The sequence below is a fragment of the Phasianus colchicus genome, chromosome 3 (genome assembly GCF_987193195.1).
Source record: "Phasianus colchicus chromosome 3, bPhaCol1.hap1.1, whole genome shotgun sequence".
NCBI lineage: Eukaryota > Metazoa > Chordata > Aves > Galliformes > Phasianidae > Phasianus > Phasianus colchicus.
The window spans coordinates 93133884-93139665 of NC_143438.1; the positions used below are offsets into that span (position 1 = coordinate 93133884).

The 5782-nt window shown below is 41.6% G+C and overlaps 1 non-coding gene across 1 annotated transcript; it reads right to left on the reverse strand.

Annotated features, from left to right (window-relative positions):
- Nucleotides 1-4331: 4331 nt before the first annotated feature.
- On the reverse strand, nucleotides 4332-4404 carry TRNAF-GAA (transfer RNA phenylalanine (anticodon GAA)). The gene has a single exon. It is a non-coding gene; the product is annotated as a tRNA-Phe (tRNA).
- Nucleotides 4405-5782: the final 1378 nt, after the last annotated feature.

Consider the following 5782-nt stretch of genomic DNA (forward strand, 5'->3'; position numbering starts at 1 on the left):
GCCACAGCTACAAGTGTTGTGGAGCATTTTCCACACCTCACATGGATGGGGTTCACCTATGTGTTTGTCGAGGGTCTGGAGCACAAGTCTTATGAGCAGCTGAGGGAACAGGGATTATTCATTCTGAAGTACAGGAGGCTCAGGGGAGACCTTATAGCTCTCTACAACTATGTTAAAGGAGGTTGTAGTGAAGTGGGAGTTGGTCTCTTCTCCCAGGTAACAGCAATAGGATGAGAGGGAATGGCCTGAAGTTGCACCAGGCAAGGTTCAATTAGATATTAGGAATTTTTTTTCTTCATAAGAGTGGCTGGGCACTGGAACAGTCTTCCCAGAGAAGTGATTGAGTTACCATCCCTGGAAGTGTTCAAGAAATGTGTAGATGTGGTACTTAGGGACATGTTTTAGTATGGAGTGCTGGTGGTAAGTGGACTAGGTCCAACCTAAATGATTCTATGATTCCCCAGGTGGATTAAACACATTGGAGACCAAATATAAACAAGAGAAGAAAGTGAGTCAGGAGTTGTCAGGAAAATGAGGCAAGCATTGCAAATATCTCAACACTTGGTAGCAATCCCATAGCCATATGCAGCGTTAATCCTCTAGCAGTGCTTGGGAGTTTATCCCACTTCAGGCCTAGTGGCTGTTGAGATAAATAGTTACAAAATGATTTCACACACTGTCGACAGCTCAAGCAATGCTTACAATTGGGGAAGGAGAGATTTTCCAAGGAAAACGTTATAAATTAATAGTAGAGCCAAACTTTCTGAATAATCCATTTCCCTCCGTACCACATTGCGAGGATGCTAAAACACCAATTTAATCTCCCAGTGCTTCTCCTTCATCCCATATTTCATATCCCCAGATCAGGTTGATTCTAGAAAGCCTCCCTCATAGCCACAGTATTTTGCAGGATCCTTCTTTCTTCCCACCTTCACTGGAGAATGCTTGCTTTCCCCTCCAGGTGAACTTTTCCCTTGCTGCTGCTCAGGCTGGTTCCCTCCTGCAGTGGGTGTACTGGAGCTGAGCAGGTGGGTGGCACAGACAGCAAGCAGGTCCGTGCTCTGGAAATGTGTTACTAGTTCTTCCTATTCCTTACTGGAAGGTTTCTGTTGTCACTCCCAAGAGACCATGACTTCCCTTCCATGTCCACCCCCTCTGACAGCCACCCTTGCTAGCACATTTTATGGGTGTGAGGGACAGGGATAAAAAGTGAGTGAAGAGAGTGAAAAAGGAGAGATGGGTGTACAATATGAGGGAAAGCTGAGAAATGAGGTTAAAGGTCTCCCTCCTTCTCTTCCCTGTCTTTCTGTGAGATGGTCTGAGATGAACACACATAACTGGGACTGATGTGAATGTGGGTCACAGTGTGAATATAGGTGGGGAAGAAAGAGGAACTTAAATCAGTCCAGGTTCTGGAGATTGGTTTGAGGGCACCTCAGATGCTGTGCTATCCCTGCATTGTGTGATGGCCTCTTCTCCTGCCAAAGTGAGCACTAGAAATACCTGTGATCAGTAATAGAACTTACTAGCTAAAGATAGAAAAGTCAATAGTGAAAAAAAGTGCTTCAATTGTTATCCCAGTCTTTTTGTACATATCTATATGAGCTTTTAAATATGGTAATACCAAGGAAACTGGCAGCTGAAGAAATTCCTGCACTCCTATTTTTAGGAACTAAAATAAGCAAAGGAGAAGTTGTTCCACAGCTGTCTATATCAGAACTTTACTCAAATCACCCTCTGCTGACAGAGGTGTTTGATGGATTATGGCTTTACTCCATACCACCATCCTGTTGTTCTGCTGACCTAGCTGAAATTGTCTCTGCAGTCAAGATGCAGAGTCAAAGTTGTCTCTGTTAATGTTTTATAATCTGGTGAGGGGTTGGAATGACTGAAAAGCAAAACTGCAAAAAGAGTTTATTCCTTAGGGAATGAGCAGTTTTGCTCTCCAAAAAAATACCTAGCTGGAGGATGGGGTGAAGTCAGAACTCTTTCTTTCCCTATTCCAAGAATTCATGACATCTAACTCTCTCCTGACATCTGGTTTTAACCAGAATTATACCTATTTTATAGGGATGCAGATCCATTTATGTAACCTACGTCAGCATGCCGTATCACTGCCACGGTCATAGGTTGATGCCAATAATCTTCTTAATAATATGCAAAATATTACAGCCAATATCCATATACTCTGCCTGTTGTTGGTCCCCTGATCCTTCAGCTCTGCCAGCGAGAGAGAAAGGTTGATGACATGAGAGGTTTAGCACTGCTTATCTCATGAGCAAAGTTTTTCATATTAACCAAGAAACTCAAAAAGGGCAGCAAAGAGCTGGCTGAAAGCTGCTTTATTCTAACGGATGGGAAACTTAGAATTTACAGTCAAGATGTCCTTAATCAGTTTATCTCTATTCCTCTTATGCTGCCTTCTAACTTGACCATATGTTATCTATCCTTGGTGTTTATCTCAGATACGCTGAATCTGTCATATTCTTATCCATTACAAGCAAAACCAACTTCTCCATTTATATGATAGGTCTTCTTTTTCCAAAGTCCTTCTCAGCCACTTAAGATGGTTGATGACCCAGGCCTTTCTACTCTCTTACATCTTCCTCAGTTTATCATCTACATTCCTATGCTGTTTCTTTATTATTTACCTCATCTTTTTCTCTGTTCTTCTGGGATGAGTGGTCTCTTTTCTTTCTCTCTTTTCTCTTAAAGTTTGAAATAAATTCACTTGAAAGTCATAGGAATTCATAAGAAACAATCTCCTGAGCACAGTTCAATGACGCTGATGCCAGCATTATGAAGGCTGTGTTTTCCTGGATAGCTTACTCTTTGCAGCTCTTGCAAATAAAAAAGAATTAGAAAAAATGAGGACTCAAGAGGTGTGTGAGTAATACAATATCATCCGTGGGGACACGTGCTGGGATAACACACAAAAACAAGTTGAGAACACGGAGTACATTCACCTGCAATTTAACTCTTCACCACACCTAGGCACGTTCTGGTGCTGCAATTAGGAAAACTGAGGAACAGTGATATGATTTGCTTCAGTTGTTTTGATGGAGAACAGAAGCTACTGCTGTTTTTCCTTTCCAGTGGGTTGTAGCTGTCAGAGTTATATAATAAAGCTTAATTTAATTGCATTGAAGAAGAACAAGGCTATGAACTCCACCAATTACCAGGTAAAGGACTAAGCAACTGGATGCTCCATTATATATTTGAGCCGGTTCATAATGCCCCAACTTAGCACTTCCTCATCTCCCCTCATTAATAGCCAACAACACAATGAAGCTTCTTCCTCTTCTTGCAGCCAAATATGACCAAATATTAGCTTTATGTCTTCCACAGAGCTGTTATTGAAGACCACCTAGTCAAAATTGAATACTAATGACCTCTTGCTACCTGATAAGACTCTGAGAAAAATGATCTCCGTTGGCACAGAGGTGACATTCATTCCTGACTTTCCCACCTCCAAAGAAGGCTGCAGCTCTGTGAGAGGAACAAACATACCATAGAAGGGAAGCAGGCTCTGCCAAGTGCTGCAGAAATGGGACACAGATGGTATCTTAAATGAGAACGGAAGTTTATTTGGGGGCTCTGCACATGACGTAGCACTGCAGCTCTTGCAGCTCTTGCAACAGATGACAGACTAGGATTTCAGAGCTGGTGATGAGATAATTTTGAAGCAGTCTTTCTCCACAGAGCTATTAGCTTGTATAAAATAAATCAAAATTAAAGAAGATAGAGGAAGAGAATAATGACAAAGAGGAGAAGAAGAAGAAGAAGAAGAAAAAGAAAAAGAAGAAAAAGATGTAGAAACCAATAAATGGTTCTGTAAGGATTAACTTTGTATTAACTTTTAATATATCCAACTTACTAATATTCCAATATCATTCACATCTGTTGTTGGCTGGTTAGTCAGCCCATATGTGCTGATTGGCCAAGTGGCCACTGCTAATGGAAATACATGAGGATTACATTTCCTTCTGTATCATAAACTTGTGTCTGTCTCTCTACCCACAGAATCATAGAATAGTTGGGGTTGGAAGGTCTCTTGAGATTACCAGGTCCAAACACCCAGCTTGAATGGGGCTGCCTAGAGCAAATTGCCCAGGACTTTGGCCAAATGGCTTTTGATTTCCTCCAAGGATGAATTCCACAGTGTCTGGGCAATCAGTACCAAGCTTCTCAACTTCTCCTTGTGTGATGGATACTCCAGTCCCTTCAACATCTTCCTGGCCCTTTGTTGCACTTTCTATGGTTTCTCCATGCTGTTTCTGTTTTGTGCTGGTGAGCTGAGAACTAGAATGTTCAAAACTACTGCAAAACACTGCTGAAGCCCGGGATTGAACCAGGGACCTTTAGATCTTCAGTCTAACGCTCTCCCAGCTGAGCTACTTCAGCTCTGCCCTAGCATGATTTGCCCTTGCAAAACCTGATGTGGTATAATTATCTTTCAGCCCTATTCAGACAAGCTTTCTTTACACTAGCTTGTGAGTCAAAGAAGTCATTTTAGGGAACAGATGGCTCAAAAGCAATGGTTTTGCCAACTGCATCATCTCAGGATCCTTGTCACTGTAAATCACCTCTCTACATAGAGAGGCTCTGTGTGTGAGCCTTTAATAACAGCATGCTTCTGGGTGATGTATAGTAGATGAGAAGGGAAACAAAGATTCTCTTCCTGAATGGTTGAAAAAAAGAGCACATTTACTTTCAGATTAGGGAAGGGAAGAATCACTTGGAAATCATTTCAAGGAAATAGAGATGGAGATAGGTTTCTAACCACGAAGCTACTGTCAAGGTCCCTCTGGATGGTATCCCTTCTTTCTGTTGTATAAACTGCACCACTCAGCTTGGTGTCATCCACAGAATGAAGAGAGTGACAAATGATTTGTAGGAAGTTCTCAACAAATGACAGTGAATATAAGGAGAAGAAAAAAGGACATTCAAGCATGGATTGTTCTCTGTCTTCTTCTGCTTTTGAAAAGGTTCTTTGTCCCCTTCGTTTATACTAATTCCTCATCATGCTGTTTAGGATTAGATTTAGATTTCAATTGTTCTGGCTAATTTCATTATCATCTGTAGGGTTAGACTTGTCTGCAGTGCCACTTCTGCTCTGTGGTCCACAATACATGCTGCTAATTGCGGAACAAAGATCAGAACTGGATGGAGCACAGGGACGTTTGCAACTCTGGCAATAATCAAATAACAGTACCAGAGAAAATTACATTTCCAAACTGGTTGTATATATCCACAATAGCAAAGGAAGAACAGCAGTATCTCAGGTCCTTCTCTGAAGGGCAAAATTTGGGCATGCTGGTAAGAATTAAGAACACAGAGGTCCTTTATGTACCTAAAGACAAAGATCTAAGTTATAAAATTCAGCAAAAAATCTGGAGTTAAACAGCAACCTCATTAGATGCCCATCTGAGACCATTAGCATGGAACAGGTATTTTTAGTATCTTTTCGCTGACCCCACTGTAGCATTGGGGTTTTCATAGAGCCTGGCTAATCCTTTCACGTCAATCTGTCTTTCTGCAGCAGGGGAGTGAAAGCCAGGCATATTCATACAGTGATATGAGAGAAGTTTACCCAGCAAAACAACTTACTCTACCAATAGAGGTAGATGACCTTTAATAGAATCATAGAAACACAGAATTGTTTGAGTTGGAAGGGACCCTTAAGTGTCATCTGGTCCAGCTCCCCTGCAATGAAAAGGGACATCTACAGCTAGATTGGATTGCTCAGAGCCCTGTCCAGCCTGACCTTGAATGTCTCCAA